The sequence below is a fragment of the Heterocephalus glaber genome, unplaced genomic scaffold (genome assembly GCF_053883595.1).
Source record: "Heterocephalus glaber isolate CG9 unplaced genomic scaffold, H.glaber_assembly_v1.0 deba00001572, whole genome shotgun sequence".
NCBI lineage: Eukaryota > Metazoa > Chordata > Mammalia > Rodentia > Bathyergidae > Heterocephalus > Heterocephalus glaber.
In genome coordinates, this window is record NW_028258357.1 from 16,029,916 (window position 1) to 16,056,847 (window position 26,932).

Genomic DNA, 26,932 nt, shown 5'->3' on the forward strand with positions numbered 1-26,932 from the left:
TGGGGAGAAAGTGCAGAGCAGACAGAGAAGCAGGCAGGGCAGAGCATGCTGCAGTTTGTATACAGAGGAAAGAACAATCTGCCTGCCCATTGAGAGGGTTTATGCCTCATTTCTCCTCCCTTGGTAACGCTGTTGCTGCTTCTGGACTGTGATAAACAAGTCGTAATATATTAGTGTGAGCCGTGTGCTTCTACAGCTGGCAGGATTCCTGAGAAATGGTTTTTATGGCACCAATCTCCTTGGAGACCTTAAATAATGGCCTAAAATGTATGGGACAGAGATCACAGGGTTTATTACATTAGTTGCAGCCTGGTATTCTGCAATTTATAGTTTTCCCGATAAATTGGGATCCATTCAGCTGGTACATATTATGTAGGATGGTGGAACTGTCTCTTCCGCATTGAAGGATTAGAAATGGACAGATGCCTTGATTGGATAATAACGGTGCCAGCCCAAATGGAGCATGTGAGACAGGGCTCAGGCTGTGTGCTTGGGCTCATTTTAAGGAGGACTAAGATGGACCCACAGTAGGACCATGTGCCTGCACCTCCTGGTGCTTTCTTGTCTTAGAAGAAGCAGGCAATCAAGTTCCTTCTGCTTTCATCAAAACCTGGCTAAGGGCAAACCCTGCTGCATGTCATGCCGCTTTTTTCAGAGGGGAGGCGGGGGGAGAGTACATGACTTTATTAAAATATGCAAATTCAAATTAAAATTTAAATCAGAATCCAGCAATAAAAGGATGACTTTATACAGAACCTCAGAGTACATTGTTCACTGTTTCCATGATTCAGTTAAAACAAATCTGCTGTCAGTGGCTAAGACCATGGCTGCTACACATACACTTACTCAATCTGATGTTAGAAATCAGATTCTATAGGCCATGAACAAAGACCATGAGAGAACACTGAGTGTGCATCCCTGATTTTCAGCCATTTTATCAGAGCTTAGAAACAAAAAGAAAACTTTCTTTATAAGAAAGAAAGGATCACCAATTGAATTTTCTTATTGTCATGGCTATTATTCTAGCTTTCAAAATTGAAATGATAAAAAACTGGAATGCAGGAACAGTAACTTTCTTTCCAATGAAAACTGGGTATAAATTTTAGCTTTTGAACACTGGAGCCCTCCCAAACCTCATCTGGCTGTTAATCTGCAAAAAATGAAGGATTTACACCAAGAACCGCAACTCTGAAGTGTCGTTAAGTTCCACTGGGTCAATAATTCCTTAAAACGAATTAAAACAACAAATGTCCAATAATTTTATAGACATTATTATCCTGTTTCTTTAGAGTTAGAAAAGAAGGAAAAGGAATGGGCTCAGGTATGAGAAACCTGAAATACTCTTAGGAAAAGCACTTGGACAAGAAACTCAGCCCTCAAAATCTGGATATTCTTTTCATCTCAGTGGCAGCCTGAGTGTCTGTAGTGAGAAGTGTTTTCTGATATGCCAACGTACTTTATGGTTTACTCCTAAGTGGTCTCCTTTCTTCTTAGTGGTCTTTCTAAGACAAGCAAACCACCCTCTTCTCCCTCATTTTGCCACTGGGCTCCCTGGGGAAGAGATGGGGCAGATGATTAAACGGACGCCCAGCACTGTGAGAGAGAAATGGCGACACATGCCTCAGAGACATCAACTGCTGCTGCAGAACTGTTCTGAGCTGGTTCTTTTGAAGGCCTGTGCTTTTCCAGATTCAAGATCATGAGCGTCTTCACGAGGACTTATATCAAGGGTCAATCTAACATCTGGATGAGTGGAAAAACAACCCCTATGTTTCTTTCTGTTGTGTCCCCTACAGCAACACTCAATGGGCTTTTCTCCCAGGAAAAATGCATTCTGGAAATGCATTCTCCTTAGAATGCAAAGGGAGCCACTCAAAGAGAGGGAAAGAGAGAGAAGTTGATAAGATGAGGCAGCAAGGATGCAGGGACTAACCCAAAGTGACTTTCATAAGTACCAGGCAGGAAGTGCTTCTCCTACATGTCTTCACTCCCACAATGATCTACGAGGTAAGAATTGCTATTATTATTATTCCCATTTTACAGGATTTGAAATCCAGAACTCTTTCTCTATAGTGCACTTCTTTAGCATAAGGCACAGCCTTTAGTACAAAAGCCTGGTTTCAAAACAACCTGAGGTCCAGCTTTGGGAGCCCAATATTTTCATTATTAGGGACTGCCCACAGAGTCGGGGTAACTAAAGGCAAACTTGTACATCAGGACCTGCTGGCACAGCTACACAAGAGAAGGTCCACGAAGCTTAAGCATTCTTAGGACTAGGTGATTTACAATGGCCATTTCGACTTAGTGGTGAGAACATCAAACGAGTTCTTAAAAAGCACTCTCGACTGTGATATTTTCAATAACCTTCTCACCCCTTCCTTTCTCCAACTTCCAGTTATCCCTCAAAGCCTCATCTCTTCTATTGGTCACTGGTTCCTTTCACTCTAAACACTTCCAATTATTGCATTAACTGTATCAAAATCAGCTAGTGTCATTATGTAATGTTGTCGCTTGCTATCAGTATTTTTATCTGCATTGTTCTTCCTATCTGTCCCCATCAATGTTTGAGATGGCAAATTTATAAAAATAAGGGCTTAGCCAGATGCACATGGATCTGGCATATCAGAGATTCTTGAGTCTCCACTAAACCCCTATTATCTCTGTCATGATCCAAGCCACTTGTTGTTGTCCTTGAAGCCAAAAGTCCAAGTACACATTTTCAACTCAAGAAAAAATTAGAAGATGGGTTCCCCAGATTTTGGAGATCAGGCCACCAGGTTCTCTGAACTGATGGAAATATGTATGGTAGCTGATTCACTCCCAGAAAGAGGTGATGGCTACATGGATAAGGAAACAAGTTATTAAAGCTGGTGACCACCATCAAAATCACCTTAAGTCAGGGCAGAGTCCAGGGACTCTGGCCAAGCCCTCTCAGCATGTGCTTTGTGGTAGGGAGGACTGAAACTTCCCTTGGATACCATACCTAATCTTTCTCTGGTGTTCTCATAGCTGCCACTAACCAGGTGCAGATCAAAATTCTTGATCTTCATGTGCGTACACATGTGCTTGTGTGTGTGTGTGTGTGTGTGTTCTAGCTTTGCCCACTTCTCTACTTCTCTCCTTTCCCCAGCCCTTTGCCATCTCTCCCTGAATTCCCCAATATCTCTGTCTACTCTCCGGAGTCTGGAAGAGGTTCTGCCTCAGGCTTCCTTCTCAAGGGAACCAAGAAAAGGAGCAAGACATGTGGATGAGAAAGTGTCTCCCATCGCTGCACATTCGCAACATTTCACCATTCAATAAGCACTGGAGAAGCTGAAGTAACCCTCATGCTGTAATAGGAAGGGCTGTAGAGATTAAGATCAGTCTGTACATTTCACCCGTTTCGGTGTATAGATTGGCATTATAAAATTTGATTTATTTTAAATAACAGCAAGGTGCCACATTTCACATGTAAAATGGGTAAAATACATAAAATTTAGATAATCAAGCATTGACCAGTATGTGCAAAAGTGACAGCTCTTATACACAGAGCTTCTGTTTGGAAGTGCTAGAGCCTTGGAGGGCACTTGGTTTGACAGCTCCACTCTTGGAATCCATTCTAGGCGACACACACATGTCCCCACGCTTCTCACTGTAGTGCCATTTGTCACAGTAAAGCACTGAGTCCATCAACACCCAATGATCATTGACAAGCAGAAGAGGTATCTATCTGTACTGCAGGAATAGATTGTCCTTGTAAACTCTAAGAATTCAGGAATTTTTTTACTGTTGGCTTTCCAATGTATTCTCCATAGTTTTGAAGGGTGTCTAGTCCCTAGTAGCACTCAATAAATATTTGTTGAATAAATGAAAGGTAAGTTTTTAAAGCATGTTACAGAATATATACACTACGATACTTCTATTTGTGATGTTTCTATTATTAAGATGAAAAAATAAAAATGTACATGTTCGATGAATGCATGCATATATGTTAATAGTTAGGAAAATGTTTGGAAGGATACAAACTAAGAATTCACTGATAACAGGTAGAGAAAGTCAACAGGGCTTTAGCTTTACCAGTAATGTGTTAATTCTTGCAAGGAGAATATTCACATATTACTTAGCTAATAAAAACTTAATTTAACAAATTTTATATGCATGATTAAAACTAGAGTGCTTGTTTCTGAGGGGAAAGAAAACAATTAGGCCAGTATTCTTTCATTTTCCCTTGTCTAGAAATAGGATGAATCCTGGAACTTGGAGACAGAACTTCATCTTCAGGTGCAGGTGAGACAAAGCAAGCTATTGCAGGGCTAGAAGAGAGTCCAGGAAAACCAGGATAAGGGTTCTAAGAATTTCTCTTAGGAAAACAGTTTGGCCAAATTTGCAAAGTGATGAAGAGGAAAGATGGGGCAGAAAGGACACTAAAACAAGGATGTCTGGCATTATTGAGTGACCAGCAGACAGATGTTTTGGGAATCAGAGCTTGCTTTGAAGTTTGGTTTCAAAAATTCTGGGCCTCATCAACTGGAAACTGGATAAAGAAGATGTGTTTTTTTAATAAAATGGAGTACTACTCAGCCATAAAGAATGAGAAACTAGAGACGTTTATAGCTAAATGGATGCATATTGAGGCCATACTCTTAAGTGAAATGAATAGGACACATATGTGTAAATACCAAATAGTTTCTCTCGTGTGAGAAACTGAAAGTGTAATTAAGGATTAAAATGATTAAAATGAATAATTGATGATTTGAATTAGGAAGAAAAGGTCCAAAGGGGTAGAGGAAGTGGGAGGGGAAGGGGAAAGGAAAAATTATGAGAAAAGAAAAAAATGGAAAGAAAGTCTATGTAAATAGGGAAGGGTGGAGGGGGTGAAGGGTGCACAGGTAATGGGGAAAAAATAAGAACCAAGTTACATCATGTACAGGTACAAACACCCAATGATAAATGTAAACGAATTGTATACCTAAAATGTACCAATAAAAGAATTTAAGCAAACAAAACAAAACAAAAATTCTGGGCCTGAAATGATTGTGGAATGTCCATTTGGGAGTATCTGGTAGGCAAGCATGTGATAAGTTATCTGGATTGTCAACTTGATTGCATTTTAAAATGCCTGGGAAATTAGAAAAGCATACTTGTGGGCGTGTCTGTGAGGCTGATTCTAGAGATGATTGACATCTGGAGCAGCAAATTGAGGAGCAAAGACCTGCCCTGATCATGGGCAGCACGGTCCAATAGGCTGGAGGCCAGGATAAAACAAAAGCAAAAGAAGGAAGAAACCTGCTGTCACTGACTCTTCCTCCCCTACCTCCCCTTCTTCCTTCTCCTCCTCCTCCTCCTCCTCCTCCTCCTTCCTGACTGGCATGAGATGAGCAGACTTCCTCCCTCATACCTTTCCACCGTGATGCCTCTTCCTCACCATAGGCCTAAAGCAATGGGGTCCACTAACCACAGAAACTGTGAGCCAAAATAAAGCTTTTCCTGTTTAAGTTGTTATTCTCAGCTATTTTGTCACAGCAATGTGAGGCTGACTAACACACAACAGTCTATTTGTAGAAACAGAGCATTGGTGATGCTGATTTGGAAATTATTTGCATAGACGGGGTAATGAGGCAATGGAACTCCAATGAGTTCTCCATTGAAAAAAGTATGAGAACGGAAGTGGGGGCAGGTATCTATGCAGCCACCTTCAGTTAGGGAAATGCTCTACTATGCTGGTACTTGCCTGCCAATACCTCTGTTGTGTCACTCAAAAGGTTATACACTCAGAGAATAATGTCAGTGTCTGAACTTGGAACAATGTGAGTCAACAGGAAGCATCTATTAATAAATTCATTAGCAAGAGCCCTGTTTATATCTTTATTGTCAACTGCAATCAAGTGCTAGATGAAGATGTCCATAATTAGAAGGTTATGTCTGCCTGCAAAAGCTACAGCTTGTGTGAAATACAAGGACCTGGGACCTCTCTTCCCTTTCTGTGCAAGACTAGTTATTGTACAATATCACCAGATTATTCACAGAGGAAGAACAAATCATTACTCCTGGGCCATAATTTTAGGACAAAGATTTCTCAAAAGTAGCACTAGGTCAATGGCCAAATCTCTCCTGAAAAGTTAAGCTTCTTCTATTAAAGACCTTGTGTTCAGTTAAAATGGACACAACTCTCATGGGAATGGAATCAGAGAGAGGACACTAACTTTGGAATTGCCCCAATTGAGAGTCAAATCTCAATTTTATCACTTCAGCTCTTTGAACCTGTCTCTGTAGCCTCTAGTTCTACATCTGTAAAATGGGGTGAGAATGTCTATCTTGCAGTGTTGTTACAAAAAAAGAAAAAGAAAGAAAGAAAGAAATGCAGCCTGAGCAACTTAGTATCTTAGCAAGATGCTATCCCAAAATAAAAAGAAACTGAGAGTATAGCTCAGTGTGTAGACCCTGAGTTCAACCCCTGGTACCACAAGGGAGGAAGGAAGGGAGGGAGGGAGGGTGGGAGAGGGAGGGAATCAGAAAGGATGGAAGGAAGGAGAGAAGCAAGGAAGGAAAGTTAAAATTAAATGTAAATGGAATGGTACATGTAGACGACATGAGAATCTAAAAAAATATCAGTTCTCCTTTCTCCTCTCCACTCTCTGAAGGGACAAAAGGAAACAATTCCTGAAGGACAGGAGTGACAAAGACATGCCTGGCCTTACACATAGATTTGCTTCACCATTCAAATTCACGCAACTCTGAATGTGACATTGCTGATAACTAAACCTTGATGATTTAGTTATAAAGATCTGGATCTTGCTTATAACCAATGCCTATGCTAGCTAAGAAAGAAATACATAAACTGAACAGTATCATAAATCTTCATCTTAGAGCCCAGGACTAAGGAGAGCAGAGATGGAAGGTGGAAGCCTTCTTCCTGGAAACAAACAGTCCAGAAGCATCCGCCATTTCACATTGGAACAGAAACATGCTGAGCTTCTCCTTGCACTCATCCTTCATGATTGGGCTACCAGGGGCATGCGTGGAAGTAGAAAGGTCTTGGGGAGATGAGAGAAGCAACAAGGACAGCGGTGAGAGGGGTAGGGAAGCCTGATCCCCTGGCAGACTGCACTTGTTCATGGCCAGAGCACCTGGCTGCACAGCAGAGCCTTCGGCTATGGGTTCATCTGTCTGCAGGGTGTCGAGAGACTTGAGCAGCTGCCTAAACTTTTCATGTTGTGCTTGCCCACTTGCTGTCAATGGACCCAGTCATTCCAGAGGGCTGGACATAAACTGAAGGTGGAAAGGACAAGCATTTCCTCATCATGTGCCTTCTCCAATAACACCTAGCCGAACATGAAACACACCTGGTCACCCACGCACACTATTTCAGGACCATTTTAGCCAGTCCTCTGAGCCTTCCTAACATCACTAAATTGTACTTAGCCAAATACAGGGTGAGATGCACTTTAGTTTGATGATGACATAAATGTTACAGGAAAGGCTTCAGAAGTAGCCTAACTCCAGGGTCCAATCTTCGCTGAGCCTCTTTGGGTATATTACTTAATTTCTCTATGCCTTAGTTTCCCCATCTACAAACTGGTACCTTGTGATAATATTAATGCCTACTTTATTAGTAGTACCTGTGTCACAGGTTTATTTTGAGGATTAAATAAGTGAATAGAAATAAACCCCTTAGAAGAGTAGATTCTACTAATGCAATAGCACAGATGAGGCATAGAGTTCAAGCTCAGTGATATCAGTTATATTATTGTTGTTATTATTAGCAAGAGTTTAATACATGCAACTGTGAGAAAATGTAAGAGACTATCTAATCTTTGCATTATTTTCAATATTTCTCAATTACTCCATGATCTGACTTAATTCTGACTTAAGCCTCACTTTAGGATATATTTAATATGTATATGTTATCTACACATGGCTTTTAATAATGCTGATAAAGCATACTGTAGTAACCACATGTTCTTGATTTTCTTGAATAACCCAATTCTTTTCTTTTTTCATGAAAGGCCTTGATTTGCTAAATGCATAGCTAAATTGGATTTAATTTTGTATCGCTGCAAGATTTCCAAATATGTAATTTTACAAATCAAGCACAAATCTTTTGGTCCTGACTTTTCATTCTGAAAATGATTATAATGAGTATGTGTAATTTTAAAAGAATAGGTTCTAATGATTCCCATGTTGGTAACAACACATCTAAGAATTGCAAAAAAAAAAAAAATGTGGTGAGGGCTTTTGACCTACAGATTCACTTTGTCACTAAGGAAAATGGTTTCCACCTTGGTCAACAGAGTGCTCAATGCAGGGTATAAGCAATTAGAGTCCAACCTTTCTGAGTCACACTAATGACCACGAGACCCGAAGAACACATGATCTACTGACTTGTGCTTATTAGGGAGAATGTGAAGAGATGAGCTGAAAAACAAACAGGCTACTTTATGCATTAAAAATATGAAAAATACATCTCAGTATTATTTGTACTTGTTTATTTTCCAATCTAGGCTATTCATGCCAAAGGCATGCAGAAATTCAAAGCCTCTTTAAAACAAAGTAAATGTTGTCACCCTTGCTATTAATTAGACTGTGGAAGGATTCACAGAAGGAGAATGAATTGGCTATATCTCAACATAAAAATAGGAGAAGCTCTTTTTCAGGTTTTGAATGAGGAGACTTGGACTCTCCATTCCTGGCTCTGGCACAGACCAGCTGTCTAGCTTGAGGCAAGTCCTACACTCATCCCTAGGACTGGACTGGAAGACTTCTGAGCTCCACTAGTGTCTAGCTGTCTATGAACTATGAGACTGCTCTTTTTTTTTTAACAAAAACAAACAAAGACTGGTCCTGGGTACAGATGTGTCAAAAGCATTCTTCTGTTGATACATTGCCTTTGGCTTCAAAATTTCATGGGGATTGCTTAACTGCTTTACCTTGTTTAAACTGCACTTCTTGCCCCAAATCTCCTATCTGAATAAGGTAAAAAAGATGATAGTCCCCTTCAGGCTGTAGAGGTCCCTACCGTGCACTCCTGGAATGAACTCCTCCATAGTACAGTTATGCCTTTATATTTCATTTGATTCAAAAATACATACATAGCTCCTACTTGAGAGTTTCTGGTAGAGGCTACAAAGGTGGTTATGCCTCCAAAAACTGAAAATCTTATGGAAAAGAAAAATAGGTTCATGATTACCACTGCCTTGTGTCATACGAAAGTAAATGCTCCTGCAGCAGTACAAAGAACCCAGAGAATTTGAAAAGGAGAGTGATTCTTGATTCTTGAAAAGCCTCATGAAGAAGTTTGGATTCAGGCTGGGTTCCAAAACTGAGTTAAATTTAGAGAAGTTAAAATCTCGGAAGTGATTCCAGGAGTAAATGTTGCTAGGGTAAAGGGATAGATTCAGAAGAGTGAGGTATGGTGGATTCAACAGTTCCTATGCCCAAAGATACATGCAACTCTTAAACTATGATCCTGCTGAAAATAACCTTAGGAAATAAGGTCTTTAGAGATACATTTAGGTCAAAGACCTCAAAATGAAATCCCTTGGATTTAGGGTAAACCCCAATCCAGTGACAAATGTCTTTGGACAGGAAGGAAGGACACAGAGACACAAGGAAAAAGGTCATAGACGATGGAGGCACAGCCTAGAAAGATGCTGCCTTAAGCCAAGGAGCATAAGGAGCTACCAAAAGCTGAGGAGGCAAGAAAGCCCCTAGACCAGCCTGCAGGGTGAGTACAGTTATGCCAACAGCTTGATTTTGGACTTAAAGCCTCTATGATTGTGGCAGAATAAATTTCTGACATTTTATGAACTAGGTTTATGATAACAGGTACCTACGGTGAAGCAAGCTCTTTGACTAGGAATGGAGAAACAAAAGCATTTGAGGCATCATAAGAACATTAAGACTGGGTGACTCCAATTGTCTGTAAGATAGATTTTTCAGGGGGAAAACAATGGAGACAGGAAACTACTGAAAAAGTTCAAGGAATTAAATCAAAGCAATGGCAACAGGATTGAGACTTGGCAGATGTTGAACTGAGGATGTTGTGATTACCTGAATGGGTTAGAGAGCAGAGGATAGAAGGTCAAGTGATTCTTGTGGAAGCTCCAGTCTTAGGCTTTTAACCAAAAAAAGAAGCAAGTTAATGAGACCACTAATTCATAAGAGAGAGAGAGAGAGAAATCCACCAGTGTATCAAAGGAGGTTGGAGATGAGAATAGGAGGCAGTGGCTAACAGTGTGGACAGGCCAAATGGGCTCAAAGAGAAGCTGGTGATTAGGTGGTTGCTGCTGATTTTTGAAAGCCTACTACCCATCAAATACCAGAATGGAAATACAAATTATAAGAGAGTGAGGAAAGGAAAGGGATATAAGAAGCATAGCATTCTCTTTCTGAATCATTTTTTAGTAAAAGAGAATAATGTGTAAGGCTTAACTTGAAGTAAAGCAGTGTGGAAAAAATGTCTTGATCAGGCTTCAGCATGCTAACATACTCTCTCCCAAGAGTCCTCTCTAACCTGCAAATGACATGGGAAATACTAACTCAACAGCACATATAACATTTGCCAGATAAGCTAATTGTCACTCAGAAAGACCTGGCATTCAAGAAGGAGGCCAGAGGAACTAGAATATTGCATGAGTCTGCATTTGTTAAGAAGGAGATGAGAGTAAAACCAACTTGTGCTTCAGTGGAGTGTATAGGTGATGACCCCAGAGAGCCAGGTAAGGGAGAGGTAGCATGAAAACATGGGAAAAGTAGAGGTAGGAGGTAGGGATGGAGGGCAAAACAAATTCACCAAATGACAGCTTTGCCTACTTTGCTGTTCTGCCTGGAGACAGCCTTTGCCTGCAGGTCCTTCAGTCACTCACTGATTTGTTCTGGTAATTATCTAGCAAGTATCCTCTAAAGAGAATTCAAGGAATGGGTAATAATCTGAAAGTACACAGCGCCTCTGCTTTCTGGGCCTTTTCATATGCTCAAGAGTATTTTCAAGAGTTTTTGAGAAAGAACAAGACAACTGCTGCCAGTTCAAGAAGATTTTATGTAAAGTTCCCTACAGAGCATCAGAAACAGAAAATTTCTAAATGGGAGATACCGGAGGCCATTCAGCCCTCCTCACTCACAATGCAGGTCATTCGCCAACAGGAACACCATAGAACTAGTCCTCAGCTCCTCATTTTCTCTTGTTTATTTACCACCTTAAATATTAGGGTCCCTCATTGCACAATTTAGCAAAGGATATTTGATTCAGAAATATCAGTGCACTTATAGAGAAACATAAGTAAGGCTAGAAAATTAAGATATCTAGAAGATGCCAAGACCTCTTCTCTTTCTATCTCAGGGACTCTGCCTAAACCCCCAAAGACTGGTAACAACTTACTACAAATTTAAAATATGTTGAAGGTTAAGCTTAACCCTCATATGTTTTGGCAGCATATTTGGCTTGGGAGTCACCTGTAAGATTAAAGCACACTTCTGAGTCTGTGGGTGGGTAGGCCATGGAAGAATGGCCTTGGGGTCTATATCTGGGCCTTTACCCATTCTGTTCTGGAACTGTTCTCCTGCTGTACTTGCCAGCCACCATGAACTAAGCATATGTGCTCTACTGTGCCTTTCTGCCATGATGTTCCTGCTTTGGGACTACTTGGCCATGGGATGAACTCCTGAAGCCATAATATTAAACCTTTGTTCCTTTAAGTTGTGGGTGTTGGGTATTTTGTTCGAGTGACAAGAAAGCTAACTAACTCAAAACATTTTCCTCAAAATTCTACTTCAACATTTAGTAACTAAGGACCACATAGAGAGAGGAGGTTTGGAAAAATAGAACTCTAGGCAGAGGAGGCTTCCAAGCCACCATAGCACTGCTCCCAGTGCAGAGGAGGTGAGCCGCACAGGTGCCAGCATCACACATCCACGCACGCGCGTGCACACACACACACACACACCAGCAAAATGAGAAGACACATAAACAAGCCTCAAAACCAGACTTCCAGATCATCTACAGCAATCCCAAAGGGAAACGAGATGGAACAATCTGATACTCAACCACCTGGAATCCCTGAATTAGAAAAAAAGGGGATCTGGAAAAAATGAAATCAGAAATAATTTCTCAGATAACAGCAAAGATTGTGCTCACAGTGCAAGACATGATTAATAAAGCTAGAGAGGAGCTGAGGAACATGATGAAATCCCAACATAGGAAAAAAATGGAATCCATAAAACAGATGCAAATAGATTTCCAGGAGATTAAAAACTCCACTGAAAGTCTACACAGCAGAATGAACCAATGTGAGGACAGAATTTCAGATATAGAAGATAAGGTTGCAACTAGTGACCAGGAAAAGAAAAATTGTTCTGAAATTGTAAGGGACCACAAGATATCAATCCAGCAGCTGCTAGACAATTCAAAGAAGAATAACATAAGACTGATTGGAGTCAATGAAGAAACAGGAGTAAGTGCAGATGACATAAAAAAACTGTTCACAGAACTGATGGCAGAAAACTTCCCAAGCAGGGGGAAAGAACTTGAAGTACAGGTAAATGAGGCATATAGGACTCCAACTAGTCTTGATCAAAAAAAATCTACACATAGGCATGTAATAGTTAAGATTCCAGAAAACCAACAGAAGAAAAAAATTCTACAAGCAGTTAGAGAAAAGGAACGAGTCACATACAAAGGAAAGACCATCAGAATCACAGCAGACTTCTCAACACAAACCCTCAAAGCCAGAAGAGCTTAGAGTGATGTATTCCAAGCCCTAGAGGAAAACAGCCTCCAACCCAGATTGATGTACCCTGCAAAACAATCTATCAAAATTGATGGAAAAATTAGATACATTCATGACAAAGAGCACCTTAGGAACTTCATGAATAACAAACCAGCACTCCAAAAAATTTTAGACAAACTCCTAGGAAAAGACAACAAGGATCATAACCCCAGGAAACACAGCAGGCATGATGAGAAATTAGATGTAAAGGGGGAGAATCCAAAAAAAGAAAAAAGTCATGACAATGATAAGTCAATATGTGTCACTTATAACCATCAATGTTAATGGTCTCAATTCACCATTCAAAAGAAATATACTGGCAGAATGAGACAAGAAGCAAGAACCAACAATATGCTGCATACAAGAAACACACTGAATTCAAAAAGAAACTGATAACTCTTGAACAAATGAACTCAATAGATGTTTACAGAGTTTTCCACCCCACAAAATCAGTATACACATTCTTCTCAGCTGCACATGGGTGATTCTCCAAAATAGACCACATACTCACACATAGAACATGTTTAAGTAAGTGCAAAGGAATTGAAGTTATCCCCTGTATATTATCAGGCCATAGTGCAATGAAATTGGAGATCCATAGCAAAAGAAACTCAAAAAATTTCATAAACACGTGGAAATTGAACAACACACTTCTGAATAACCAATGGGTCACAGAGGAAATTAAAGAAGAAATCAGACAGTTCCTTCAAGTAAATGACAATGACAATACAACATATCAGAATCTGTGGGACACAATGAAAGCAGACTTATGAGGGAAATTCATAGCAGTGAATACGCATATTAGGAAAACAGAATGAGCCCAATTAAACAACCTGATGCTGAAACTCAAGCTTCTAGAAAAAGAAGAGCAGGACAAGCCCAAAGCTCATACAAGGGAGGAAATTATAAAGATCAGGGCAGAAATCAATGCAATGGAGACTAAGAGAATGATACAAAAAATCAATGAAGTCAAGAGTTGGTTCTTCGAAAGAATCAACAAAATTGACAAACCCTTAGCCAACCTTGTCAGAAAAAGGAAAGAAAAGGCCCAAATCCATGCAATTAGGAATGAAAAGGGTGAAATTACAACAGACCCAACAGAAATCCAGAGGATCATCAGTACTTACTTCCAGAACCTATATGCCAATAAGATGGAAAACACAGAAGAAATGGACAGATTCCTAGATACATATGAATTACCAAAGTTGAACGAAGAAGACCTAAAAATTCTAAACAACCCAATATCAATCAATGAATTTGAAAATGTAATTAAAAACTTATCAACTAAGAAAAGCCCGGGCCCTGATGGCTTCACTGCTGAATTCTACAAGACATTTAGAGAGGAACTGCTGCCACTACTGTTTAAACTCTTCAATGAAATTGAAAGGGAAGCAATACTCCCAAATTCATTCCTGGAAGCAAGCATCACCTTGATCCCCAAAGCAGAGAAAGACATAACTGAAAAAGAGAACAATAAGCCAATCTCACTAATGAACATAGATGCAAAAATCCTTAATAAGATAATGGCAAACAGAATGCAGAAGATCATCAAGAAGATCATACACCCTGATCAAGTGGGATTCATCCCAGGGATGCAGGGATGGTGCAACACATCCAAATCAATCAATGTAATACACTATATCAATAAAGCCAAGGACAAAAACCATATGATTATCTCCATAGACACAGAAAAAGCATTTGTCAAAATCCAACATGCATTTATGATAAAAACCCTACAAAAAGTTGGAATAGATGGTCTCTACCTCAAACTGATAGAAGCCATCTATGAAAAATCACCAGCCAGTATCATACTAAATAGTCAAAAACTGAAATCCTTCACACTAAAATCAGGAACAAGACAAGGATGTCCATGGTTACCACTCCTGTTCAATATAGTTCTGGAAACATTAGCCACAGCAATTAAACAACAGAAAGAAATAAAAGGAATAAAAATAGGAAATGAAGAAGTCAAATTGTCATTATTTGCAGATGACATGATGCTCTATATAGAAGACCCTAAGAACTCCACCAAAAGTCTTCTAGACTTAATAACCAAATTCAGTCAAGTAGCTGGTTACAAGGTCAACACACAAAAAAATATAGTTTTCCTCTACACGAACAACAGACTCACTGAGAGAGAAATAGGGCAAAGGATTCCTTTCATAATAACATCCAAAAAACTGAAATACCTAGGAATCAACCTAACAAAAGAAATAAAAGACCTCTTTTCTGAAAACTATAGCACTCTGAAAAGAGAGATTGATGATGATATCAGAAAATAGACAGACATCCCCTGCTCCTGGGTAGGAACAATCAACATAGTGAAAATGGCCATACTTCCAAAACTGTTATATAGATTCAATGCAATCCCAATTGAAATCCCAGCAGCATACTTCACGGACCTTGAGAAAACAATCCAAAAATTCATTTGGAACAAGAAGAGACCTAGAATAGCAAAAAACAATTCTAGGTAACAGAGACATGGCAGGGAGTATCACAATCCCCAACTTGAAACTATACTACAAACCTACTGTGATAAGAACAGCATGGTACTGGAAAAGAAACAGACCTGAAGACCAGTAGAGCAGATTAGAAGGTGCAGAAACAACTCCAGATACACTCAGCCACCTCATCTTCGACAAAGCAGCCAAACATCTTCACTGGAGGAAAAGTAGGCCCTTTAATAAATGGTGCTGGAAAAATTGGGTTTCAACTTGCCAAAGACTAAAACTAGACCTATATCTCTCACCATGTACTAAACTAAAATCAAAATGGATTAAAGTTCTAAATAATAAAACAGAAATGCTGAACCAGCTTGAACCAAGGTTAGCTAGAACTCTTGAAGACATTGGTGTAGGAAAAGATTTTATGAACAAAACCTCAGTTGCCCGTGAACTAGCACAATAAACAAGTAGGATCTCTTCTTATTAAAAACCTTCTGCACAGCAAGAGAAACCATGAACAGTGTGAAGAGACAGCCCACCATGTGGGAAAAAAATTTCACCAGCTGTCCCTCAGACAAAGGTTTACTATCTAGAATCTATAAAGAACTTTAAAAGATCACACCTCCCAAATTTAAAGACCCAGTCCAAAAATGGGCATCTGGAATGAACAGACATTTCTCACATAAAGAAGTAGAAATGGCAAATAAACATATGAAAAAATGTTCAACATCACTGGTCATGCGAGAGATGCAAAGGAAAACAACACTGAGATTCCACCTCACTCCAGAAAAAATGGCTGCTATCATGAAATCAACAAACAACAAATGCTGACGGGGCTGTGGGGAAAGAGGAACCCTGCTCCACTGCTGGTGGGTGTGTAGACTGGTGCAAGCACTGTGGAAGTCAGTATGGAGATACCTCAAAGAACTAGGATCGGAAGTCCCATATGACCCAGCTATTCCCCTGCTGGGTATCTTCCTCAAACAATTAAAAGAATCATACCACAGTGGTATATGTGCACCCATGTTCATAGCAGCACAATTTTTAATAGGTAAAACTTGGAAGCAGCCCAGTTGCCCATCAACTGGATACTGGATCAAGAAAATGTGGGGTTTTTTATAAAATGTAGTACTACTCAGCCATAAAAAATGAGAAATTAGAGACATTTATAGCTAAATGGATGCATTTTGAGGCAATACTCTTAAGTGAAATAAATAGGACACACATGTGTAAATACCAAATAGTTTCTCTGGTGTGAGAAAGTGAAAGTGTAAACAAGGACTAAAAGGTATAATAGATAATGTGAAATAGGAAGAAAAGAGGCAAAGGGGAAGGGGAAGTGGGAGGGGTAGGGGAAAGGAAAGAAGGGAATGGAATTAATATTAGAAAAGGAAAAAATGGAAACAAAGTCTTTTTAAATAGGGAGGGATAGAGGGGTTGAAGGGAGGGCAGGAGAAGGGGGAAAAATAAGAACCAAGAGAGATTATGTAAAGGTGCAAATTTCCCATGATGAATGTCATTATATTGTACACCTAAAATGTACCAATAAAATAAAATTTTAAAAATAAATAAATGATTAATTTAAAAAGAACTTTATTTTGTGGAAAATTGGATAATGTGTAATAATAATTTACTGAATTGCTGTAAATTGTGAATGGAGAGGACAATCATGTATGAAATATGGGGCTTCATGGAGTAAGGAAGGAATCTCAATTTTCTGAGGGCTCAGTGAAGATGATGACATTGGGGTTAAAAGTAAAGATCCTGTGTAGTTAAGATCTAAACAAAGAAAACAGACAAATGTTTACCCCAACTTTAGAAATCAAAAAGCTCCATTCCCTCAACAAATATTTACTTCCTACCATGAGGCAGACAATAGAAAGGCAAGGAACTCATCACAGGATAAGAAGGAGCCAAAAAAATTTAGTCCTTACTCCAATCATGAATTGTTCTTAATGTGACACTTGATGTTCCTCAAATGAGGAAAGAATTTTCCCTGACTTTCTGAAATGAGGAAGTACAATAGCTGCAACAGAGGCTATAGAACAGAGACCATGGCCAAGTCTTGTCTGGAAATGAAGAGTCCAGCATCCCTTAGTACTGTTAGCCTCCATTGCAAGAGCAGAGCCTGAGACTTACAGGCTCAAATATTCTGAGTTCCTGTCAGTGAGGAGTCTGGTTACCTAGTGGTCCCCATCCTGGGTCCTGAACAGTCCATGTAACTGGTAGCACTTGATTTTCCTGTTACACTAGCTCTTCTCTGTCTTGCTAATAGGACCCAAATTTCCTCTAGAAAACCCATTCCTCCTATCTCAGGCTAGGTTGCATTGCCATAGGTATAATCTTTTAGTATGCCCATTGCCCTAACCACTATGATTGAAATAACCAGAGTCCTCCATGGACTTTTCTATTAAAGGTCTATCTGCCCTTGGCTAGAAGAAGAGCTTCTCCAAGCAGTACAGAGAAATGAAGACATTGTTGGAGCACTTGGATCCAGCCTTAGCTGAAGCTAAGATCTATCCCTGGACTTTACATTACTTGGAGCTTGGCTGCTTTGAATTGAGTTTCTGTTATTTACAACTGCACAAATCCTAATACAAATGAAACCATGCACTTATGAAAAATAATTAAGAAGTGGGAGGAAACTGAAGTCATCGAGTCCTGTATCCAAGCCAGCCATGTGGTAAACCTTTTGAAAGAAGCTTTCTTTGATGCATGGATTCAAATTTCTCCACTCTCAGCAACCCCACTAGGTATCAAGCTCTTCTGTTTATTTTCATAATGGTAATGACATTTATTAGGATTTTTCCAATTACAAAAGTCACTTATTTTCATCAGAGAAATATTTGAAAAATTTTAGTATATTCCCATCACCCAAAGAAAAACACAGCGAAACCACTGAGCTAAATCACCAGCCCATGCCCAGCCTTTTTAATGTTAGAAATACGTTCTTCAATTACTCTCCCTCTACCTTCTATTGTCTGTATCATGAACGTTTTCCCATGTTAGCCAGTCTATTTATGCAACATTGTTCTAATGAAGGGTAATATTTCATTAGATGTTCCGTGATGTGTTTATTTGTGGTGCTAAATGGAATATTATAAACGTTATTAAATTTTACATAAAACTTAATCATTAAAAAATATTCCTGGAAGCATAAGTGCTTGTCAAAAGGTATAATGTTTTTGATAAATGGCAATGAATTTGCAAAATAAATCTAAAGAAGTTCTCTTTTTTTTGCCCATCTTACACCAATAGAACAGAAAATTCACTAGTAAGCTGAATTTCTAACAGCAATTTTGCTGGGTGTATTAGTTTCCTATTGTTGTGATAATAAATTGCCACAAACTGAGCAGTTTATACCCATTCACTGTCTCAGTATTTTCTACCTCAGAAGTCCAGCAAGCTTGGCAGGAAACTCTGTTTGGGATCTTCCAAGGCCTGGGCTTTAATCTGGAAGCTCTGGAGATTTCCAGACTAGTTCCTGGCTCGTCTGTGTTGTTGGATCAACTTAATTCTTTTTCAGAGTCCATGTGGCCACATGTGGTTCTCCATTTTCAAGCCAACAAACACGTGTCAAGTCCTTGTCACACTCAGAATGACACTGACATCTCCCTCCACCACATCTCTTGGACTCCAGCCAGTAAAATTCTTTGCTTTTAAGAGCTCATGTGATTAAATTGGACCCATGCAGATCATTCAGAATAATCTACCTATTTTAAGGCCCAAAACCTTGGCTTTGTCTGCAGAATCTCTTTAGCCATATACAGTAATATACCATACTCAGAGCTTCCTGGGAGTATGGACTCTTTTAGGACATCTAACTTGCCTAACCAAAGGCCAGAGCAACCGTGCTTCATTAAACATCTGCCATGTAGTTCCCTGACTAAATATCCTTCATCTTGAGGCAGTGTTCAAGGGACCAGTTCAATGGTATCAAGCATGGTGGGGGAATTTGTTCTCTTCACACCTACTACTCACACCTCAGCAAGCTGCGCTGAAGGATTGTCCTATGAAACTTTCCAACATGTCTTGTTACTAGGAAACAGTGTCTCCCATTTCCTCAGGGACAGACTTCCCTTCAAATTTATATGCAGTGCTGCATCGTTATAATAAACTACACTGTGTCATGTGTTCAGACTGTTGCCAGTAAAAAAGAAAGTAAAAATTCAAATGATTTCACATACAAATGTAGGCTTTTGAATGATAATGTGCCCCCAAACACATGTATAGGTGTTCACATGCAAATAAATGTTTTCCTGACTTATTAAGTCGTGTTTTCCCCCGTATCTAACTCATTTGTTTCGTATTAGTTTTCTGCAAAGGTTCTCTATAGCTAATTTTGAAGGAAATAGTGTGAGAGTTTTCAGCAAAAGCAGTTTCCATGGTTACACTGAAGTCTTGCTAAAAATAGTACATGATGTAATCAGCAAAACTTTAGCTACTAAAGTAACTATACAAAATAGATCTGCATTACTGTATGAAGTTTTTTCTGCCATTCAAGCTGTGTCTATGACACATGAAGAGAATAGTTTGTGAATTATTTTTATTGCCCTGAGATTCCAGCCCCTTAAAGACTTTTGTGGGCAGTTCACAAGCTATTCGGGCTCAGAAATTATTTCTAACATTGTCTGAAGGAGAGAGAGAAAGAGACAGAGAAAGGGTGGAAAGGAAAAGAGGTAACTGCTTACCTCATCTTGAGGTAAACACTGTATTCTCTTTATGTTTCATTTCTCCCATGAAGAATCATTCCCTTTTAAATCACTATCATTCTATCTATGTGAAAAAAAAAGGTTTTACTCTAATTCACTTCGTCTACACCCTCTAAATTCCACCGCTAGCTACCTACTCCATCTTCCTCATTTTGCCTTGTAGATTTTCTTTTCTTGACTGATTGATTCAAGGTTTGGTACCTAAAGGAACTACAAGAGGGAGAACCATTCATTTTATTATTTCTCTTCCATTATTGCTGCTGGCTCTTTCATATAATGAAAGAAAAGTGCAGACACCTGAGAATAAAACAGCTTCCCTTTTGCGTCTGGAGTTCTTTGTCCTCATTGTGTTTGAACTGTCACTGGGCACAGCTGGGTCTCTATTTCCAATATCCTCTCTCCACACTTCATATAATTAGAAAAGAGAATCAAGAATGGCAGCCCCACCTGCTTCCAAAGCCATGCTCCCCCCAAACGGCAAACAGCGGAAGCTAGAAGTCAAAGAGGTGGTCCCTTGGATCATCCATACACTCTGGAGCACCAGGCTCACAGATATCTTCCGTCTAACCACTGTGCCAGCTCCAGCCCCCGAGACTACTTATTTGTTATTTCTGCCACTTTAGGATCCTCCAAGCCTTCCCTCTCTTCTCTTCGTACAGCTGTTCAAGGCAGCACTCTCAAAACAAAATTTAATCTCAGAACCAAGTTCTTTTTACTTGGCCTCCATCTAGAAAAGGCCTGGAAATGTGCCTAGTTAGTTTCTTTTTGGAGCCAAAATAGCAGTCTGGGGACTCAGAGGGTCCCTCTCAAGAAAGAATCATCATTTTCTTTAGAGTTCATGGTACTGGAGAAAGAAAGCTAGAGATGCTTTCAGAATACTATAGCTGTTGCATATGTTGGTAATTTCTTTAATGTGTTTCTCTGTCAGGGACATAGTTAACAGTCAGAGGACCACAGCAATTTCAAACACCTATGAGTTAATGCTAGCTTGCACTAACTTACCTAAAGACCCCTTACAGCTTCATGTGTGTGGAAAGTGGTTGGATCATGGGGGTGCTATACTCATGAGTGGATTTATTCACTGATAAATTCAGTAGCTAAAGGTGCTGTTAGGAAGTGGAGCCTGATTTGAGCAGTGAGTTACTGGAAGGATGCATTCTTGTCCCTAGCTCCCCCCTTTCTTCTGGTCACTACCCCACTTCTTCCTGGTCACCATGGAGTGAGCATCTTTCTTCTGCCCTGCCCTTCCACCGTGCCATTTCTGTCTTGGAGCCAGGCAACCCACTGGAAACCGTGAGCCAAATAAACTCCTCCTTTAAGTTGTATGTATCAGGTATTATGTCCCAGCAATTGGAAAATGACTAAAACAAGAACTCAGAGGGCCTCTCTCAAAGAAAAGTCATTTTATTTAGAAAGAGGAAGCTGGAAATGGTTTTAGAATGCCATAGCTATTGCACGTTGGAAATTTCTTAAATGCGTTTCTCTTACAGAGACATCATTAGCAACCATCACACCAGAGTTACTTAAAAACCTGTACTAGCCCATGTTCCTTTTAAAACACTGTCTCCTTAAGCAGCTTTAGAAGGGCACCTGGAGCTAACGTGTTTAAATAGCTTTTTGTCACAAAGTTTTAAGATTCACTTGTTTCTCATTACCTTCTATGGAACACTAACTCCTGAATATAGTGTCAGAGACAGTACCACACCTGGCCCCAGAACTGTCAAAGTAATACACATAAGTGGTACCATTCCAACAGAAAGTGTGTTGGATGAGGAGATGTGGTGAGTTGAGTGTACTAATTTCCTGCCGTTTATTTATTTCTTTACTTAGCTATCACTTAGCTTTACTTACCCTCAGTAAAGGGTTCTCATCTTAAGTCTAATTAAAGAAATCCATTTTAAAGAGAGACGGAGCTGAGCGGAAGAAAGAAATAAAGGGAAGGCTGAAGGCCAGTCCAGGTGGTGGATAGGAAGATGGAGTTTCTTTCTAGGAGACATCTTTGTACGGAGAGCAGGTGTGCAGCAGAGGATCCCCCAAATAGCCACTGTACCAGACATCTTTACTGAGCCACTAACGTTCCTGCCAATGTGCTCTGCATCCCCCACCCCACTCCTTGCCTGGGAGGATCTCATCCCTGGACGGTATGGGTGTGGCTCACATAAGGAAGCTCAGCTACTCTTCTCTTCCAGCTGATCCAGGCAATTAAGCATCTTGACAGGAGTTGAGCAGCATGCAGTGGGAGGAGAGTAGGTCAGATCATTATTTCCCTAGTTCTTTGAATGCATGACCTTCTCAGACTAAAACTAATCATTCGCCTTTGCCTCAATCTCTGCAAACCTGGATGTTTTACCAGAGTCACAGCTAAGAGCCCTGATTATTGTACTATCTCTGTGGTGCATACACCCTTCCCACACCTTTGTAAAAAATATCCTCTTCAAATTATTTTATTTGGACTACAGCATCTGTTTCTTTTTGGTACTCTGATACCAAAATCTTAGCACATGAACCCTTGGTCATCTTGTTTCTACAAGGTGCTTTCTAGAAGTAGGTGTTCAGAGTAAGAAGTCATATGGGGGGATCTAAAAGCGATATTGAAAGAGAGACTCTTATGGTAACTGTTAACAAATAGAGAGAAGAGAGGGTAAAAATCAATAAAACTGGAACTGGATGTGAAATACAACTGGATAAAGGACACAGTAAAATGAGTTAGGTCACTTAGCTAAAACAATATAAAAATATTATTTTGTGAATGATTTGTTGGCAATATTAAGCCCAGTTACTCACCTTCCACTATTGTTTGTCTTTTTTGGAAACAAATATGTCCAACATGTTCTTCCTCAAGACGTCCAATAAGGGCCAGGGATTTAGCTCAGAGCCACTACACCTGCCTTGTAAGCACAAGGTCCTGAGTTCTATCCCCAGCACCAAAAAAAATTAAAAAGTCCAATACTTTGGGACACTATGATGTAGAGCTGCTGCTGCAGCTGGAGATGATGATACCATAACTGTGGCCCCCCTACCAGCTGCTAACTTCTATTCAAGATGCCAAGCAAAACCCTTTGCATTCCCTCTTCCTCCCAAAAGTCCTTAGAAACAGCACTGGGATTGCTCCTGTTGTCGGGAGAGCAGAGTCGAGAAAGGCTGCAGGTTATAGCATGCAAGTAAAGAACTGAAATTCCAACCCAGAGCACCTGGACCTGGTTGCTCAAGCTGACAACTTTAAACATATTCTTTTTTTTTTTTTTTTTGACTTGGGATCGAACTCAAGGCCTTCACATGGAGCTACATCTCCAGCTCTTTTCTATTTATTTTTTATTTTTTATTTTTCAGACAGGGTCTCACTAAGTTTCTAAGTTGCATCCCTGGGCTTTAACTTGTGATCCTCCTGCCCCAGAGTGTTGGGATTACAGGCATGCACCACCATGCCTGGCTTAAACATATTCTTGATCCCCCTCTTTCCTCTGTGTTTTCTGCCACACTTCAAGGCAACTCCTGTCTTTCACCTGACACCTCACCACCTCTGTGACTCACCCCTGTAGTCCAAGGCATCATTACTTTTTGACTAGACTGCTGCAGGAGCCTTTTGACTGGTCTTCCTGCTTCCATTCTTATGCTCTCCAAGGTATTTAACTATACCCAAGGCAGAGTGATCTTTTCAAGATGCAAATTAGACCAATAGTTCCAAAATTTCTCTGTCTCGCAGAGTCAATTCCATGGCCTACAGACCCTCGTGGATCTGATGCTGCTGCCTGGCTCTTCTCCTCTCTCACAAATTTCTGCCTCATTCATTGCATTCTGGGCATGCTGATCCTACTGCCGTGTCTCCAAAATCCCAGCCCCTCTCTCTCCATGGCCCTTGCACTTGTCTTTCCTTCTGCTTGCAATGCTCATCTCAGATCCCCCACTTCATGTAGGTTTTAGCTCAACAGTGGCCTCCCCTAGCCTCTGTCAAAACTTTGCTGTGCAATCCCTGGATGCCGATACCCTTTCCCCTCTCCCTTCATCTTCCCTATCTTCAGGGTGCTTTCTACAGCCTGATATTTGGTCACAGATGCATTTATTGATTGTTTGTTCATCACTTCCACTGAAATGCAGCTCCATGAGGGCAGGGTTTTGGTTGTTAATTTCTCCACTGTGTCCTCAGAACCCACCACCATGTGTCTTCTACAGAGGCCTCTATGGTGTTGATGTAACTGATGGGTGGAAGGAAGAAGAGAGAAAGGGAGAAAAGGAGGGAGGGGAAGAGGAAGAGATAATGGAGCTTATTTTGCTGAGCAAAATTATTGCCCCACAAAAATATCTACATCCTATTCCATGCACCTTGTTAATATGTATGATACAAATGAAACTGAGATTGCAAAGAAGATGACTTTAAAATTGAGAGCTCCTCCTAGATTACCCAGAGAGACCCATTGTAATCACAAAGATACCTAGAAGTAGAAAAGAGGAGTAGAAAGGGAAGTCAGAGGATGTGAAGTGAGGGAAAAGCATTTGACGATGGAGGCATGCCAGGGCCTCCAGAAGCTGAAAAAGGTGGGGAAATGGATTCTCCCTTTTTCCAGATTATTCTCTGTCAACAACTTGGCTCTAGACAATATGACGCATGTGGGGCTTAACCTCCATGAACTATAAGAATAAAAATGTGTGTTCCTTTAAGCCACTAATTCTGTGTGATGGACATGTGTGCATGTCTGTGTGTGTGTGTGTGGTACTGGGGATGGCATCCAGGGGTACTCCACTAGTGAACTATATTCCCAACCCCTTTTACTTCTCACTTTGCATTGAAACAGGTTTCCTTCATTGCCCAGGCTGGCCTGAAACTTGGAATCATTATGCCTCAGCCTAGTTCGTGATAATTTGTTACAGCAGTGATAGAAAGCTAAGGAAGAGCGTACTCTTAGGTTCTAGGCTATATCACTTCTTCCAACTTTCCCAGTCACTCTCCTGGTGATTTCAGACTACTCCTTTGTCAAAATAAATGTGTAACTATTTTTCTCTCTTTCCTCATACGTAAAGGCCCACTCTCCATCTCCTACATGTTATTTTTAAATATTATAGCCCTATTTTAATGCATAATAGGGCAGTGAAATGAAAACTGTATGTGTTGTTTCCCAGATAACTGACTTTGCGTCCACTGACCTTCATATAGTTCGATATTGTCCTCTGTAAAATGTGCGTTCTAATGCTAGTTAACTGTTTCCCAGACACTCAGAAGTAGATACAAATGTTCAATAAACCTTAGCTACTTCTATTTTGAATGCGTCCAACAGGAGAGAAGACTAAATTCTGGCTTGTTCCTTAAAACTCGGGTATAGATTCTACACCAACTTATATAGTTTCTGAGATGGCCTGAATTTTTACGCCGTTGATAACTTTCTTGTACTTTCTTTCACCCAAGATCTAAGTTTGACCCCACACTACTGTTGATGGACACAGGTAGACAAAGAAATAGACACTCTCACAATCTTTTGACTTGTGTTTTACCGGCAAGATCTCTGTCTTTTGCTTTTCTATATTGCTTGAAACTTTTTACATAAGCATAAATTGTGTTTAACATTTTAGATATTGATAATGATCACATTCATCATAGGGAATTTGCACCTGTACATGATATATCTTGATTCTTCTTTATTTTTTTCCCATTCCCCTCACCTCTCTTCAACCCCTCATCCCCTCCTTGTTACAAAATCTTTGTTTCCATATTTTTTCTTTTCTCTTTTTTTTCTTTTCCCTTCCTTCCTTTCCCCCCTCTCCCCTCCCTAGTTCCCCTTCCCATTTGAGCATTTTCTTCCTCTTTCACAGTATTATTATACATTTTGGTCCTAATTTACACTTTTAGTTTCTCACATCAAAGAAGCAAAGGAACATTTACACTTGTGTGTCCGATTTATTTCACTTAAGAGTATAGTCTCAAGGTACCAATAAAATTAATTTTTAACAATTGTGTTTAACATTAAAATGTTAAAGCTTTGTTTTTACTTTGAACAAAAACGTTTAGCTTTACTGATAAAAATTTAGGAATAATCTCTTGGCCTTCTTTGGAGTACGTTTGTAGCAAAGATGTAACTAAGGCATGAACACTGTTCTTGTCCTCAACACAAGAGCTACTACTTAGAATTTCCAAGGAACATACACACATACATACATACACAATCACATGCACAATCATGCATGCACAACTGACAGCTACAGGCTGTGAATATGTATTGAGAAATTATAACATCTCTTCGATTTTTCCCACATGGAATAAGGTTATTGTAAAACTTAGTATGTGGTTCTTTCTTGAGTGGTACAAAGACCTCATGAGTTATACTGTCACAATAAGAAAAGAAAGCAATAATAAGAAGCTAGATATTTGGTCAAATCATTTGGATGAACTTGCCTCTTCTAAGTAAATAAAATTTATTAGCATATATTATCAGGATATTCCAGTTCTGCAGCTGCTTCCCACATTTCAAATGTGACACAGGGTGGTACTTATGACAGATTTCTGGTAAGTTCTTCCAATTTTTCCAAATTAAAAAATCACCTTCAATGGCTACTTGAACATCAGTAGGGAGAATGGAATTAAGGGTGTTGAATTTTGTCAACAGGAAGATTTTATAAGTACTCCTTTTCAACTTGTTAATGTGTTATTTCATTTACTCACTGGCTCCTTTACTTGTTCATTCCAGTTACCTGTGAGCCAAACTCTGTGCGAGATACAGATGACACAGCGCTTGATAAAACCCACACGCCAGCTTTCTGACCCTCCGTGAAAAATGGAAAGGAAGAACCAAAACTAATATTTCCCTAGGAACCTGGTGCAAAGAGTAGTAAAAACTCACCTCCACATTCTCTGACTCTTCATACTCTTGTCAGCTTCATTGGGAAAACCTATGAATGTCTTCCCAAAAGGACATCATGGACAGGGCAGGCATTTTGTCTCTTTCTTATTAATTCTTTCTTTCAACAACGAATCTCTTCCATGTACTCTGAGTTAGGCATATTGAGGTGGTAGGGGTACCACGCTAAAAAAAGCAGATAACATGCC